Consider the following 17,993-nt stretch of genomic DNA (forward strand, 5'->3'; position numbering starts at 1 on the left):
CAGACACATAGCCTGACACTGAGCTAGATCTCCAACTCTCTTTTTAAAAACTTTCTTCTGGGATATGGTCTCACTAAGTTACTAACACTGGGCTTGAACTCACGATAACCCAGACAGGCCTTTAAACCTTTGTTCCCTCCTACTTCAGTGTCCTGTGGAGCTTGAAAGACAGATCTGTGTCACCAGGGCCATCTTTATACTTGTTTTTCTGTTGTTCTGTGCATGTGTGTGTTTAATGTTTTTACTGATTTTATGTTATGTGTGTGGGTCAATTGGTACAAATGTGCCACAGTGTGAGGGTGGAAAGAAGAGGACAATTGGCTTAGATCCTGGGGATCGAACTCGGGTCCTCAAGCTGGGTGGCAAGCCCCCTTGTCCACTGAGCCACCTCACTACCTCCTGTGCCTGATATTTTAGATGTTGCCTCTTAAGTCATCGATCTTTTGGGGTTGTGTTTGCTTGTTTACTTGTTTGAGACAAGGTCTTGCTATATAGCCCCGGCTTGCTAGACCTCACTATGCAGACTGAGACTGTTTAAATATCGCTCATGATTAAGGTTATTGAAACCATAGCTCACCCTCACCCCCACCCCATATCTCCCCAATATAATCACTTAAATATCTAATTTAGTTCTTCTGAGTCACAGTGATGATTAAGCTGCAGCCTTGGACCTTTGGTTTTTGGAGCCATGAGCGGTCAATCACAGTCCCACTATCTCTTAACATTATGCAATGTAGCCCTTGCCCCTGCTTCTGTCCTCATCCCTGCCTCCAGTTTCCACTATCAGGACCTCTGTGTTTGTGCTCTTAGGCTTCACAGTGCATGTGTTCTAAACAGGTTTTCTTTTCATGGTCTGTAGCTGGAACCTGACGGTTCAGTCAACAATGTTGACACTGCTGTTACACTGTATCTGTGTATGCAGCATCTCTAATCACACCTGAAATCAGAGTCACAGAGTGCTTTTTGTGCAACCAACCCTTCTCTGCCTGGAGGCTCACTGGCACTGTTTAAAAGGACCAAGTGAAATTAACCTCAGCTGGTAGAGCACCTGCCTAGAATCCCCCAATGAGGGACTGGGGCGTGGCTCAGTGTTAGAGCACCTGCCTAGAATCCGCCAGTGAGGGGCTGGGGGTGTGGCTCAGTGGTAGAGCACCTGCCTAGAGTCCCCCAGTGAGGGGCTGGGGCGTGGCTCAGTGGTAGAGCACCTGCCTAGAATCCCCCAGTGAGGGGCTGGGGCGTGGCTCAGTGGTAGAGCACCTGCCTAGAGTCCCCCAGTGAGGGGCTGGGGGTGTGGCTCAGTGGTAGAGCACCTGCCTAGAATCCCCCAGTGAGGGACTGGGGTGTGGCTCAGTGGTAGAACACCTGCCTAGAATCCCCCAGTGAGGGGCTGGGGCGTGGCTCAGTGGTAGAGCACCTGCCTAGAATCCCCCAGTGAGAGGCTGGGGTGTGGCTCAGTGGTAGAGCACCTGCCTAGAATCCCCCAGTGAGGGGCCGGGGGTGTGGCTCAGTGGTAGAGCACCTGCCTAGAATCTCCCAGTGAGAGGCTGGGGGTGTGGCTCAGTGGTACAGCACCTGCCTAGAATCCCCTAGTGAGGGGCATGAGGAGCCACAGGGATGGTAGACCTGATGCTGCTGCAGTTGGTACTATCCCACACCCCACCAACCCCGTTCCAGCTCTGAGGGTACCTACTGTGGGGCTAGATGGTCCCTCTAGCACACTATAGCAAAACACTTCTCTTTGCAGTACTGGAGGTAGAACTCAGGCTTTTATTCATGTTAAGCAAGCCACACCCCAGCCCCTCACTGGGGGATTCTAGGCAGATGCTCTACCACTGAGCCACACCTAAGCTCCTCATTGGGGAATTCTAGGCAGACATTCTGTCATTGAGCCACTCCTTAACACCTTATTGGGGGATTCTAGGAAGGTACTCTATTGCCAAAATCTAATGTGTTTTACATACTGTTGCAAATCTCTCTGAATTATACACTTCACAGAAGAGTACAGAGATTCAGAGTACAGACAGGGGGTTTACCCTAAGGTTCCCAGCCCAGTAAGTGTTTCAAGGTCTCCACTCTAATTCCTGTTTCAAACTCCCCAGCTAGAAGGTTTCTCAAGGTCCCCAGGTAATAGTATCTCACCTAGTCCATGTTTCAAGGTCCCCAACTAATAGGTTGTCATGGTTTATGTTACTCGTCAACCTGACAGAATCTAGAAAGAGCCAGGAGACGGACCCCTGGGCATGCCAGTGGGGATTATCTTGACTTGGTTTAATTGAGGTGGGAAGAACTCTGCCCACCGTGAGTGGTACTATCCCCTGGCTGGGATCCTGGGGCGTCTAAGTAGGGAAAAAGAGGTGAGTAGCAGCTTGTATTAGGCTCTGCTTGACGACTGTGGTTGTGATGGACTGCGCTCTAGAACTGAACCAGCACAACCCCTTTCCCTCTTGTTTTTATCAGAGTATTTTTATCACAGCAACAGGAAAAGAAGAAACTGGGACATAGGTATTTCAAGATGCTCAGCTAGACAGACTGTGACCCAGCCTGATTACTCACCCTGAGCTGGCCAGCCCATCCCTGCTTGGCTCTCCCTGCAGAGCCTGCCTTCCCCAGGGTCTGATCTGGAATCTATGCTCTCTTCGGCGCCCACGGCAGCCCACAGGGAGTGTCTCCCTTCCACTCTCGCTTTGCATGGACACTATTTCTTACACTGGAACAGTGTCTATGCTCCCAACCAGGGAACCCTCTCCAGCTACGATTCTCTGCAGCTCTGTTTCTGGCCCCAGACTTCTCTGTACCTTTCACATTCTGACCTCGTTTCTTTCATGGGCACATAGATGCTTCAGGTATTCCTAGGTCACTGTGCAGCTCTGAGGTTGCTGTTACACAGCCCTCTGCTGCAGGCAAGAAAATACCCCCATACCCAGCCGAGAGGGAGTGCCTGGTCCTTGTGTGAGAAGAGAAAAGAGAGCCAAAGGTGAGCGTGATTGCGCTAATGTCCCTCATGGATCCCAAAGGGGAGTGGTTGGTTTTCAAAAAGTATAAACCAGGACACAGGTATACACTTAATGGCAAGAAGATCTCTTTGAGTTCGAAACCAGCCAGGGATACGTGAGCTCCTCCTCCTCCTCCTTTTTTTGTTCCTTCCTCTTTTTGGTTGTTTGAGACAGAGTTTCTCTGTGTAGCCCCGGCTGTCCTGGAACTCCCTTTGTAGACCAGGCTGGCCTCAAACTCAAAGATCCACCTGCCTTTGCCTCCCAAGTGCTGGGACTAAAGGTGTGTGTCGCTGGCACCGCCGCCACCATCACCTGGCAAGATCTCTTCTTTAAAAAAAAAAAAAAAAAAGCCCGGCATGGTGGCGCACGCCATTAATCCCAGCACTCGGGAGGCAGAGGCAGGTGGATCACTGTGAGTTCGAGGCCAGCCTGGTCTACAAAGCAAGTCTAGGACAGCCAAGGCTAAACAGAGAAACCCTGTCTCAGGGTGGGGGGTGGGGGTGGGAGTCCAGACAGGGCTGGGGAGTTGCTCCCCCAGTAAAGTGCTTGTGTTGCAAGGATAGATTGAGAGTCCGATCCCTGGCTCCCATGGTGCGGCGGCATGCATGTGGCCTGGAAAGGGGTTACTGTACAGAGACTTGGGAAGACTAAGGAAGACAGCTCCATCTGTGTAGGTGTGGAGAAGTTCTCATCCATGCTGGCTGAAGCCTTTCCAGCGTCTTTTGGAGGAGGGGCACCCACACTCGTGTAAACAGCCCCCCCTCATTTGTGCTCTGTAAGGAAAAGCCCAAGAAGTTGCTTCCCCAGAGCGAACCTGAGTGGAATCATGCCTCCTTTGTTGCTAGGGCTTTAGGAGGAGGGGTAGATCTCATCTCTGTCTTCTCCTAGCAGGAAGTTTAAATACCATGCCTCAGAAAACAAGAGAGAGGAGCTGGAGAGAGCCGGCTCAGTAGGTAAGAACACACCGACTGCTCTTCCAGAGGATGGCTGTTTGGTTCCCAGCACGCACATGGCGGCTTACAACATTAGAACTGCAGTTCCAAAGGATCTGACGCCCCCTTTTGGGCTCTGTGGGTACTGTATGCATTGTAGCATATTTACTACAACTGTGGGCAAAACATACATACATATAAAATAAATACACATTTTTTTTCAAAGGTGAAAGGCTCCTGAGAAATGATTCCCGGTGTTGATATCTGGTCTCTACACATACATGTGTGCTAACACACACACACACACACACACACACACACACACAAACGTGCGTGTGGGGGGGGGGCGGTGGCATTTACCATTCACAAGAGCCTAGCCTCAATCCTCTCCAGGGCAGAAAAGCCCAATGGTACATCGGTCCTCTAACACAGTTTTTAAGATGCTACCCGTGAGATCAGCAAGATGGCTCAGTGAATAAGGGTGTTTGCTGCCAAACCTGGTGACCTGTGTTTAATCCCAGAAGCCACATGATGAGAGGAAAGAACTGACTCCTACAAGTTGTTACCTGACCTCCACATGCACAGCATCCTGGGAAATAAAAGTAACTAGATAGATAAATACAATTTCAAATGCCACCACTGCTTATCCTGAATATGAGGTCATTGAACCTAGAGAGTTACTAGTCCCACAAGGCTGGGATGACCCTACAAAGCCAGGCAACTTAACAAAGTTCAGAGATCCAGGGCCCAAATCACAGGCCTAATCACAGCTCTGGCCTTGGTCAAAACTGTTCTGTTTTTCTCCTTGGATAAGAAAGCAGGTGTTTTTGTTTGTTTGGTTGGTTGGTTGGTTGGTTTGCTTTGCTTTGTTTTTTGAGACAGGGTTTCTCTGTGTACCCCTGGCTGTCCTGGACTCAATTTGTAGACCAGGCTGTCCTTGAACTCACAGAGATCTGCCTGCCTCTGCCTCCCGAGTGCTGGGATTAAAGTCATGCGCCACTGCCACCACCACCACGACACCAGGTGAAGAAGTCAGCTTTCTAAACAGGTGGGAAAAGAGGAGACTCCTCCTGCACCCACTTCTTTTAAAGTTTTTTTGTTTTGTTTTGTTTTATGTATTGTATCTTGCCTGCATACATGTCTGTCCACCATGTGCATCCCTGATACCCAAGGGAGATCCCCTGGGACTGGGGTTACAGATGGTGATGAGCCACCATGTTGGTGCTGGGAACTGAAACTGGGCCCTCTGGATGAGTAGCAGGTGCTTTTTTTAAATTTTTATTTATTTATTTTTTTTTTTTGGTTTTTCGAGACAGGGTTTCTCTGTGTAGCCTTGGCCATCCTGGACTCACTTTGTAGACCAGGCTGTCCTTGAACTCACAGCGATCCGCCTGCCTCTGCCTCCCGATTTAATTTTTTTTTTTTTAAAGACAGGTTTTTCTTGTCTAGTTCACCCAGCTACTGGGTGCTCTTAACTGCAGACTCATATTCTCTAGCCCCTTGCCTGCTTCTGTGGGGAGTTCTGAGGCTCCTGAGGACAGGCAGATGACCTCAGGGTAGAGGGCAGGACCTCACTTTCTTTTCTTTCTTTTTCTTTCTTTCTTTCTTTCTTTCTTTCTTTCTTTCTTTCTTTCTTTCTTTCCTTTTCTGAGACAGGGTTTTTCTGTGTAGTCTTGGATGTCCTGGGCTCGCTTTATAGACCAGGCTGGCCTCGAACTCACAAAGATCCGCCTGCCTCTGCCTCCTGAGTGCTGGGATTAAAGGCGTGCGCCACCACGCCTGGCCGGGAACTCACTTTCTTGACCTCCTGTGACCTTTAAGGCCCCCCTCTGCCCAACCTTGGCCTTGGAGGATCATGAACTTCATGAATGACCTCTGGCTTTGCTCTCTGTGTATGGGGCTACACATGTGTGTGGAGGTATACATGTTTGCATGCATGTGGAGTCAGAGACCACCCCGTGCCTTGTTTTTTTAAGACAGAGTCATTTATTGGGACCCAGGACTCTCTTATCTAGCCAATAAACCCTGTCTCCCTAGTGTTAAGATTACAAACATAGGCCCTGTGTGGTGGTGCATGCCTTTAATCCCAGCAGTCGGGAGGCAGGTGAGTTCGAGGCCAACCTGGTCTACAAAGGGAGTCCAGGACAGCCAAATGGTACACAGAGAAACCCTTTCTCAAAACAAACAAACAAACAAAAGTTACAAGCATATATCACCACGTTATACTTTAAAAAAAAAAAAAGAGTTTCTTATGTATATGAGTGCTCTATCTGCTTATATGCCTGCATGCCAGAAGAGGGCTTCAGATTGAGTCATGGATGGTTGTGGCCACTATGTGGTTGCTGGGAACTGAACTCAATACCTATGGAAAGGGAGCACCTAACCACTGAGCCATCTCTCCAGCCCCCAACACATTATGTTTTTGCTTGTTTGGTTGGTTGGTTTTGGTTTTTCAAGACAGGGTTTCTCTGTGTAGCCTTAGCTGTCCTAGACTCACTTTGTAGACCAGGCTGGCCTCAAGCTCACAGCAATCCACCTCGCCATCACCGCCAGGCTTGGTCATGGTATATTTATCACAGCAACAGAAAAGCAAACAAGAGCATACAGCAAGCCCTTTATCAAGTGAGCTACCTCCCCAGCCATTCCTTTTCTTTCCCTCAAGGCATCCAATACGGCCGGGCGGGCGTGGTAATGCACGCCTTTAATCCCAGCACTCGGGAGGCGAGAGGCAGGTGGATCGCTGTGACTTCGAGGCCAGCCTGGTCTACAAAGCGAGTCTAGGACAGCCAAGGCTACATCACAGAAAAACCCTGTCTCGAAAAACCAAAATAAATAAAGAAATAAATAAATAAATCATCCAATACACAGAGCCTGTTGTGGTCCTCCCAGCATCTTCTGGGGTGTTTCCCAACCCATTCCTGTCTTTCCTCCCGTCCTGCTCCACTCTCCTCCTGGCAGCTCATTGCTACTATACTAGAGATGATTGACATGCCTCCCCCCCCCTCCCCTGGCTTTATCTTAACACACAATGCTAGGTGGTAGATTCACAAGAAATGGATAGCCTAGCTAGGCTTACTTGGTATCGCACTTTGAAAAAGATCCCATGACCTCTGTTCAGGGAGGCAGGGAGGGTTAGGTGCTTATGTCTAAAGGTGGCTATGACTGAGATGTAATTCAGCACCCTCAAAAGTAAGCTTAGAGCAAGGCAAAGATTTTGCAGATGGCTGCCTGGCCCATCCAAAAAGGCAGTGAGTGCTCTGCTTTGTATGCACATTTGGAACAAGAAAGTCTCAACACTGTGGTTTGAGGAGATATACCGGCTTGGAAACCTGGGATGATTTTGGAAAGAGTTATAAATTCACTTTGTGGCCTCTGCTGACCTTCAACTTTCTTGTGTGTGTGTGTGTGTGTGTGTGTGTGTGTGTGTGTGTGTGTGTGTGTATGCATACATGTACATGTTTGCACTTGCATGTGGAGGTCAGAAGACAAACTGAAAAATCTTCCTTGGTCCCTCTCCACCTTGAGGTAGGGTCTCTCACTGTCTAGTGCTCATTGATTTGGCTAGACTGACTGGCCAGTGAACCCCAAGGATCCGCCTGTGTCTGCCTCCCTAGCTCTGGCTCTGGAGATCAAGACTCAGGTCCTCATGCATATACAGCAAGCACTTTACATCCTGAGCCATCTCCACAGCACCTAGTCTTCAGCTTTGTTGTGTGTGCACGCTCACCCATGCTATGATGCACACTCGGAGGTCTGTTCTCTCCTTCCACCGTTTCGGTCCCAGGGATCGAACTTGGATTGTCAGCCTTAGCAGCAAGCACATTTACACACTGGGCCATTTTGCTGGCCCCGGTGACCTCCTGCCTCAGTCTTTAGAATGCTGCTGTCAATGCCACCGTATCTTTTCTGGGATCTGAGGATGCTCGTGGCGTGCAGACCACGCTTTGTCTAACAACATGTGTAAGTTCTGAAATATGACTCTATTGGAGACACCAGCTCCTGGCTCCTGGGAGGCCACCAACCAACTTCCCATCTGCTCTAATTTCTACTGAGTGCCTGCTTGCCCAGAGGCTTATAGCTGAGGCTAAGAACCATCGGAGACACAGCAAAAGCACTTCCTTAGAAGCCCTTTCACAGCAGGTTACAGTTACCATAGCAACATTCAGCTATAGCCCGGGCGATGGGGGATAGAGAATGGGGGATTGTTTGCCACACTGAGAAGAGAGGGCAGCAGGGTTGTTTGGCCTAACAAGCACGTGGACACAAACGTGAAGGGTGAGGCTGGAGGAAAGGCGTGCCTTTCAAAGTTCCTCTCCCCTCCAGGCCCTGGACACCCTCCCATTTCCCTCTGAAGCCTCTCTTGGCTCCCTACAAACCCAGGGTTGAAACTCAAGTTGCATAACGGATCCAGGAACACGGTGGGGGGTGGGGAGGAGGAAGAATTATATGCTCAGAGAACCACTACTCAGGAGGTCATGTGACGCACATTAGAAACTATCCAATCCTTCTCTCAACCACCTGGGGCTGGGTTCCAAACCAGCACCCCGCCCCCACCGCACACCCCCTGCTCTCTATCAGGATTTATCCAATGTCACCCAGCCAGGCTGGTCCTAGAAATATGATCAACCATAGCAAAAGGCTCTGCTTGTTCTTGCCTCTGAGTCCTGCCTCTTTGATTGTTGAACTTTGGACATGGTTCTGAGGATTGGGCTTGTGGGGGAGGGAGGGAGGGAGGGAGGGAGGGAGGGACTGAAGGTCTAGAGGTGGAGAGGAAGCAGTTTCAACACTTTAGGAAGACTGGCTTGATTCAAGCATCGAGCTTTGTACTGGACAGTCACAGCTGCCTCCTCGTCAACTTTGCTCAGGTTTGGAACTGTCAGTAATGACTGACACCCAAGGCTGTCCAGATGTGTGTCTACAGCCATACATACAATGTATGCACACACGTTCACACATGCACACATTCACACATACAGTGTATGTACACACATTCACACATGCCGTGCATGCACACACATTCACACATGCACGCATTCACACATACAATGCATTCGCACACTTCCACACATACAATGCATGCGCACACCACAATCACACACTCTCCATCTCTGCTTCGCATCCAGAGCCACGTCATACTTGGAACGTTTGCCTTAAGCTGTAGTTCTCGCCTCACACAGCAACACGTAAATTAAACCTGGGCAAGATAGAGGTTCCTTTAGAATGTCCGTTTCTGAGATGGCTGCATGGGTAAAGCACTGCACATAGGTGAGAACCCGCGCTCAGATTCCCAGAACCCAAGGCAAGCTGGATGTAATAGCTCGTATGTGTGGTTCCAGCATTCCTACAGAGAAATGGGAGGTGGAGGCAGGAGAGTGGAAGGGCCAGCTGGCTAGTCTGGCCTAGGAAGAAGAGGATGAGAGATCCTACCTCAAACAAGATAGAAAGCAATGGCTGACACCCAAGGTTGTCTAGAGGTGTGTCAATACACAATGCATGTACACACACACACACACAGTGCAGGCACACACCAGAATCACACACTTTCCATTTCTGCTTTGCAACCAGAGACTAATTTAGTGGCTAATGGGACACCCAAGAAGGATGGGCAGGTGTTTCCTTTTTTTTTTTTTTTTTTTTTTTCCTTTGTCTATGATGGTGATTGAACCTAAGGCCTCACACTCGTTGGGCAAATACTCTACCGCTGAGCTATTTCCCCAGTCTCTTTACTTTTTAGACAGGGTCTCATGAAGTCATCTAGACTGGCCTTGAACTCATGAAAGTAGTTCAGGCAGACAGAATTCAAACTGGTGGGCGTATCTGTATGTTCATATGTGTGTGGCGGCCAGAGGTCGTACTTGGGTGTCACTCTTCTGGAGCTGTTGACATTGGTTTTTGTTTGTTTGTTTGTTTGGGTTGGTTTGGTTTGGTTTTGGGGTTTTTGTTTTTTGGTTGAGAAAGGGTTTCTCTGTTTTGGAACGCTCTCTCTGTACACCAGGCTGGCCTCAAATTCAGAGACAGTCCATGCAACATAGCAAGACTTTGTCTCAAAAAGTGGAGGAAGAGGGGCTCGAGAGATGGGTCAGTGGTTAAGAGCACTCTGCTCTTCCAGAGGACCTGGGTTCAAATCCCAGCACCCACCTGGCAGCTGACACCTGTCTGTAACTCCAAAGCTCTGACACCCCCACACAGTCATAATACACGCAGACATAACACTAATGCACTTTTCAAAGAACTCCCCCCCCAAAAAAGAGAGGAAGAGCCAAGTGGGGTGGCACAGGCAGAGGCAGGTGAATCTCTGTGAGTTTGAGGTCAGCCTGGTCTGTAAAGGGAGTTCTAGGACAGCCAGGGCCAGACAGAGAAAACCCTGTCTCGAAAATAAAAAACAAACAAGCAAACAAACAAAAACCGAGGAAGGGGGAGGTAGGCTGGAGAGATGGCTCAGTGGTTAGGACCACTCACTGCTCCTCTGAGTTGTATCCAGCTGTTTTGAGATCTCCCCTAAGACACCCCTGCATTTCAGTGTTGGGGATCTATACTCACATTTGGCCTCAGGGAGATTTTACACCCCAGAGGCAGCTCCCAGGGCCTCCAAGAAACCCTATGCTTCTAAATGAGGGTGGTGGTAGGGTCATTGTTGCACAAAGAAAGAAACCTGACCTGTCCCTCCCATCCAATCCGGGGATAATTACAGGATTATTTTAGTTGTTTTGACAAGGTGGACTCAACCAAACAGGCCGAGGAGGAAAAAAAGATGAGATTATAGCTCAGGGAAGAAAAGCAGGCCTGGTCTTATTCCCTGACTGTGTTTTTCTAAATGATTAGTTCAGAAAGAGAAACTCCCTCCTCATGCCTGGCCCCCAGTGTACACGTGCTGAGTGCGTCCTTAGCTTGAGAACAGGGTGTCATTTGCTGAGCTCCTGCACCCTGTACTGGGAATGGAACCTATGGGCTTGTACCTGCCGGGCAGGTGCTCTATGGCTGAGTCCTGTCCCCAGTGCTTCACTCAGGAATGCTAGGCAGATGTTCTACCACTGAGCCACACACCCCAGCCCCTCACTGGGGGATGCTAGGCAGGTGCTCTACCACTGAGCCACACCCCAACCCCTCACTAGCAGATTCTAGGCAGGTGCTCTACCACTGAGTCACACCCCAGCCCTCACTGGGGAATTCTAGGCAGGTGCTCTACCACTGAGCCTCACCTGCAGTCCCTCACTGGGGGATTCTAGGCAGGTGCTCTACCACTGAGCCACACCCCAACCCCTCACTAGCAGATTCTAGGCAAGTGCTCTACCACTGAGCCATAGTCTCTGCATGGGTTTTTTAAATATATATTTACCATAATTATGTGTGGCCCTGGGGGGTATAGAGCTAGAAAAATAAGAGCAACTCCCCTGGGCCTAAATTCTCCCTGCAGCTAGATTCTTGGGCTCCTCTGTCCACCAGGCTCACGGGGATTGGATAGTAAGCAAACCAATCCTGCACAGGCCTGCTATGCGCCTCACTCTAAAGCAGTGGTTCTCAACCTTCCTAATGCTGTGACCCTTCAATACAGCTCCTCATGTTGTGGTGACACCCCCCCCCACACACACACACACATACCCACACCACGAAAATTATTTTGTTACTTCACAACTGTAATTTTGCTACTGTCATGAACCAAAATGTAAGTATCTGATATGTGCGACCCATGGGTTGAGAGCCAATTCCTTCATTGGTCACATACACCTGGCTGCCCCAGACAAGAGCCAATAGCCTGACCCAAGGTTGGGAGCCCTAGGTTTGGGCCAGAAATCAAAACAACTGCATGGAGGGTTGAAGACAGAGTCAGTGGAACAGAAAGTAGAAGAGACTGGAAACACCTGCCTTCCCCCATACAGACCCACCATAAGCTTAACGCAGAGATGATCAGCGTGGAAGAAAGAGATTATTTCCTAACTTCCTGGTTTTACAGATGAAAAATCAGCCAGCCCAGAGAGGTGGGAGCATCTACCTGGGGTCACACAGTATCCCCAGCTAAGGTTTTTCCGCTCCAAACCCAGACCTGGGTACAAGTAAAAAGGCCTCTTTCAGTTTCTACTTGACACACAGCTACTGTCACCCCAGTTTAGCTTTGGTTCCCTCCACCCCCAATCAGGCTTTCATCTGAGGGGCAGGACTGCAGGAGCTCCTGGAGGCTCAGATCCTCCACTCATCCCCGCTGCCCTATTCCGGAGCGGTACCCACCTGAGGATCTAGCGGTGTGAGCACGCCAGGCAGAGCGGAGCACCACAACCAGGTTCTGTATTAATGGTCGTCTCGGCTTCCCAGAGCTTAAGCCCCTCCACGGCCCTTTATGAACCGGAAATCAAGGGTGGGGCTTAAGACATCTACACCTGAGACACGCCCCGCCCTGGTCCAGCACTGAGTGACACCCTGCTGAGCCTGGACTTCATACTGGAGCTGCCTCTAAAATGACCGATATTCATGGCTCCCATGGAGTCCAGGGCAGCTTAGGGGGGACTGAAGTCCTTCCTCAGAGGCTCATAACATGTATCAGGGACAAGGACATCTCCCCAACTGGCCCGACTCCTCCCTTCCTTTCTCTCTTCTTCCTTCCCTCCCACCCTCTCTTTCTTTTCTTCTCTTCCTGCTATTCTTTCCCCGCCTGCCCCCCCCCCCCCCCTCTTTTTAGACAGGGTCTCACTATGTAGCCCTAGCTGGCCTGGAGCTCAGTATGTAAACCAGGCTGGCCTTGAACTTCACACAGGTCCTTCTCCTTCTGCCACCCAAGTGCTGGGATTAAAGCCATACCTGGCCCCTTTCTCTTTCCTACCAGAAAATTTTTTTTTCTTAGACAGGGTTTCTCTGTGTAGCCTTGGCTGTCCTGGAACTCGCTTTGTAGACCAGGCTGGCCTTGAACTCACAGCAATCCACCTGCCTCTGCCTCCCGAGTGCTGGGATTAAAGGTATGCACCATCACTGCCTAGCTCAATAATTTTGTTGGTGGTGGTGGTGGTGGTTTTTCCAAGACACAGTTTCTCTGCATAGCCCTGGCTATCCTGGAACTCTCTATAGACCAGGCTAGTCTCGAACTCAGAGATCCACCTGCCTCTGCCTCCTGAGTGCTGGGATTAAAGGCGTGCACCACCACGCCCGGCAGCAATAATTCTATTTTCATACAGGTAATTTTTCTCCTGCTCCAGTGTTTTCGTCTCACATAACACAAAAGTTTTAGAACTTGATCACTCGCTTGGCCCTTTCTTTCTTTGTCTACTCCCAGTTCAAAAATGCTTGCCTCTCTTAAGGGCCAGTGTTCTCTTGCCTCTGTGTTAGGCTCAGCACACTCAAGCCTGAGCACTGGCTTCACGTGGTTGTGGACCGCTTTCAAGAAATTGGTTTGGGGCAGGGGTAGGTGGTGGTGGCAGTGGCGGCAACACAAGCCTTTAATCCCAGCACTCCAGAGGCAGAGGCAGGGGGAATCTCTGTGAGTTCAAGGTCAGCCTGGTCTACAAAGTGAGTCCAGGACAGCCAGGGTTACACAGAGAAACCCTGCCCTGAAAAACTTTAAAAAAGAAAAGAAAATGAAAGCAAGAAATTGGTTCTATCTGGGCTATCAGACTCACCTCACATCTCACCACAGCTTTCCCTGCCCCCCCTTTTATTTTTTTATTTTTTTATTTTTTGGTTTTTTGAGACAGGGTTTCTCTTTGTAGACTTGGCTGTCCTAGATTCGCTTTGTAAACCAGGCTGGCCTTGAATTCACAGAGATCCACCTGTCTCTGCCTCCTGAGTGCTGAGATTAAAGACATGTGCCACCACACCCGGCTAGCCACCCCTCCTTTTTTTTTAAAGATTTATTTTTACTATTTTATTTATGTGTATATGTCTGTGTGCATGTATGCCATATGTTTGCAGAGTCCAGAAGAAAGTGTTGGACCCCCTGGAGCTGAAGTTACAGGTGGTTGTGAGCCTCCCAACAGGGACACTGGGAGCTGAACCTGTGTCCTCTACAAGAGCAGCACGTGTTCTTAACCACTGAGCCATCTCTCCAGTCCCTCGCCACAGCTGTTCCTATACTGGGTCATCTGTGAGGCTGACACTTGCCGCACTTCGTGGAGAAGGTCCTTTGGACATTAGGCACCTCGGCCATCTTTGCAATAGAGATGTCTGTTGGATAAGAACGGGAGAGCCAATGCCCATGATTGTAGCCTCAAGCAGAACAGGAAAAGCCCCACCCCATTCCCAGTGTCTCACTCTGTAGCCCAGGGTGCCCCTTCAACTTGCCGTAATCCTCCTGCCTCTGCCTCCAAGATACTGTGAGCAGAGGTGTGAGCTACCTCACACCCGACTGAGAAGCCAAGACTTATGGAGCAAGCCAGATCCCCTGCCCCCATGGGGTTCCTGCCTACTGGGGGGGGGGGCTCAAATGACTCATGATACCTCTGAATCTTAGTTCCTTCGTGTTCAATAAACATGCTGCCTAACCATAGTGATGTATGCCTGGGCTGACACACACACACAAAACATAAACATACACACACATACACCACACAGATACACCACACACACATACATACACACACACATACACCACACCCCCCAAACAATACACACATATAACAAACACATACACACCACACATATATCACACACTCCACACACATGCACATACACCACACACTACACAAATACACCATATACACACATATATGTAAAAGAAATCAATTATTCTGTATAAATTAATTAAACACAGGAAATTATTATTTTTGTTTGTTTGTTTGTTTTGTTTTTTGAGACAGGGTTTCTCTGTGTAGCCTTGGCTGTCCTGGACTCACTTTGTAGACCAGGCTGGCCTTGAACTCACAGTGATCCTCCTGCCTCTGCCTCCCAAGTGCTGGATTAAAGGTGCACGCCACAGAGCCAGGTACATTTGTTTTGTTTTTTATTTAAGATGTATTAATTTTTAGCTCTGTGTATGTGTGTGTGTGTGTGTGTGTGTGTGTGTGTGCATATACATGTATACACCTGTGTGCACATGCACTTGGGGGCCAGAACAGGGCATCAGATCCTCTGAAAGTGAAGTTACAGGCAGATGTGAGCCACCCAGCATGGACAACCTGCCATCCACAGAAGCATGGGGAACCTAGCAGTGTCCCCAAGCCCAGTGGAATTTGCTGTTCCCTTCTCCAGCAGCCATCAATTGCCAGTAGCTCCCTAACTAGGAGTGGGACCTTAGCTCCTCCCCTCTCTGTGTTGAAAGGTGAACTGGCGTGACCCCGTGTAGGTAGCCACAACTACTGTGAGTTTAAAGAGAGCAACGGCCATGTCTTATCCGGAAGTCAGCATTTCACAGCACTCTTCCTTACACGCCCGCCAGCTCTTAAATTCTTCCTACCTTCTCTTCTGAGATGTTCCCTGAGCTGGGGGGCAGGATATGGGGGCGCTGATAGAGATGTCCCATTTTGGGCTGAGCATTCAACAGTCACCTATTTTCAGCACTTGACCGGTTATGATTTTCTGCCTTGACGGCCGCCCACTGCAGAAGCATCTCCTCTGGCCAAGGGCAAGAGCAGCACTGATGCTGGGCGGTGGTGTCGCACACCTTTAATCCCGGCACTCGGCAGACAGAGGCCACACAAACTATACAGCAAAACCTATGCAACATAATAAACCCTATCAAAAAAAAAAAAAAATCAAAAGCACCAAAGGGAGCTGGAGAGATGGCTCCAGGTTGAGAGCACTAGCTGTGCCTCCAGAGGACCCAGGTTCAAGTCCCAGCACCAATATGGCGGCTCACAAGTGGGTGTAACAACTCCAGTTCCAGAGGATCGGACTCCCTCTTCTGTCCTCTGGGACACTGCTTCTTTTTCAGTTTGTATTTTATTGTATTTACTCATTCACAATTCCATACACATATAATGGCTCTCCCCTTCCTGCTGAACCCTCTTTTCCCAATGATGCCCCGTCCGACTAAAAATCTAGTTTTAATAACCTCCAAATCTGCTTTATATTATATCATCCTGAAATTCTTTTCTTTTCATAAAAAGATTTCCGTGCATGTCTGCTGGTGCGGATATGCACCATGTGTGTAGGCATACATGCGTGTGCAGGTACATGAGCACGTGTGTGCATATGTGCAGAGGTTGGCAGTGGGTGTCTTTCTCCATTGCTCCCCATCTCATGTTAAGGCAGGGTCATTCACTTGAGCTGAGAACTCATTAATTCTGCTAGCCTCGCTGGCCAGCTTGCTCCAGTGACCTCCACCTCCCAAGGGCTGGGATGACAGACCGGCTGCCAGGACGGCCCAGCATTTATGTGTGTCCTGGAGATTCAAACACTGGCTTCACGCTGGCAAGCATTTTACCCACAGAGCCATCTTCCCAACCCTATTTTTTCCTAAACAAAAAAATGTGTGTGTCCACAAACTATGTACATGTGTGTGGTGTGTGTACATGTGGTGTATATGTGTGTGCACAAACTTGTGTACATGCGTGTGGTGCGTGTACATGTGTGTGCGTGTGCACACAAACTTGTGTACATGTCCATGTGGGGACTATGGGTACGATCTCTCTGTCTGTCTGTCTGTCTGTCTGTCCACCGGCCCCTCTCTTGATTTTTCGAGACAAGGTTTGTCTGTATATTCATGGCTGTCATGGATCTTGTTCTGTAGACCAGGCTGGCCTTGAACTCAGAGAGCCACCTGCCTCTGCCTCCCAGGTGCTGGGATTAGAGATGTGCACCTCCATGCCACCCGTTTAGATGTCTTTCTCAATTGCTCTCCATCTTATTCTTTTTTTGTTTGTTTGTTTTTTCAAGACAGGGTTTCTCTGTGTAGCCCTGGCTGTCCTGGACTTGCTTTGTAGACCAGGCTGGCCTCAAACTCACAGGGATCTGCCTTCCTCTGCTTCCCAAGCGCTGGGATTAGAGGTGTGCACCACCGCACCACCCGTCTAGATGCCTTTCTCAAATGCTCTCTGCTTTATTCTGGAAGACAGGGTCTGTCACTGAATCTGGAGCTTGCCCATTGGCTAGACCATCTGTCCAGAAACACCCTGGCATCCTTGTTACCCACCCTTCCCAGGGATGGAGCCCTACAAGCATGTGCCACCACACATGGCTTTGCTAGGGATCTGACCCCAAGTCCTCTTGGGCCACAGGCATTTCACAAACGGAACCACCTGCCCAGCCCCTGCCATCTTTCCTGCAGCAAGGACAAGGATCTGGCTTTACCTGAGCAGAGGTCCCTGAGGAGTAAGGCAGTGCCTCCAGCTGTTGGTTGCAGGCTGTGTCCCCCGCTAAGCCACTGCTGACAATCCCACTGCCATGTTCACAGGTGGCTCCTTCAGGAGTGACTAGATGATGTCATTCAGGAGGAGCACCCATGATTAAATCCTGGTGAGTCTGTAAGGAGAGAGACAACGTGGTCAGAAGTACATCAGCATTTCCATCAGGCCTGATGAAACCCTTGTCACACCTTGTGCCATGCTGTGTGGATTCCTGGACTGCCAGGATGTGAGCTCAATGTGAGCTCTATGAAGGCACCTGACTCAAGTGTTCTCTTGTGAAAGTTTACTTTTCTTGTTTTTGTGTGTCAGTGTGTGTACATGCAGGTGCCTGCAGAGGCCAGAGATGCCAGACCCTCCTGGAGCTCACATTTGTCTATAACTCCTGTTCCAAGGGATCTTACTCTCTCACAAATACAGGCAAAATGTCAATGTATATAACATAGAAAATAAACAAATTATTTATTTTTTTTTTAAGATTTATTTTACTTATTTATTCATTGGTTTGGATTTGGTTTTTTTCAAGACAGGGTTTCTCTGTGTAACAGCTCTGGCTGTCCTGGACCCCCTTTGTAGACCAGGCTGGCCTTGAACTCACATTGATCTGCCTGCCTCTGCCTCCCAAGTGCTGGGATTAAAGGCATACGTCACCATGCCTGGCTATTTATTTATTATTATGTATACAGTGTTCTGCCTACATGTATACCTGCATGCCAGAAAGAAGGCATTGGATCTCATTACAGATGGTTGTGAGCCACTATGTGGTTGCTGGGAATTGAATTCAGGACCTCTGGAGGAGCAATCAG

The sequence above is a fragment of the Acomys russatus genome, chromosome 19, assembly GCF_903995435.1.
Source record: "Acomys russatus chromosome 19, mAcoRus1.1, whole genome shotgun sequence".
Lineage (NCBI taxonomy): Eukaryota > Metazoa > Chordata > Mammalia > Rodentia > Muridae > Acomys > Acomys russatus.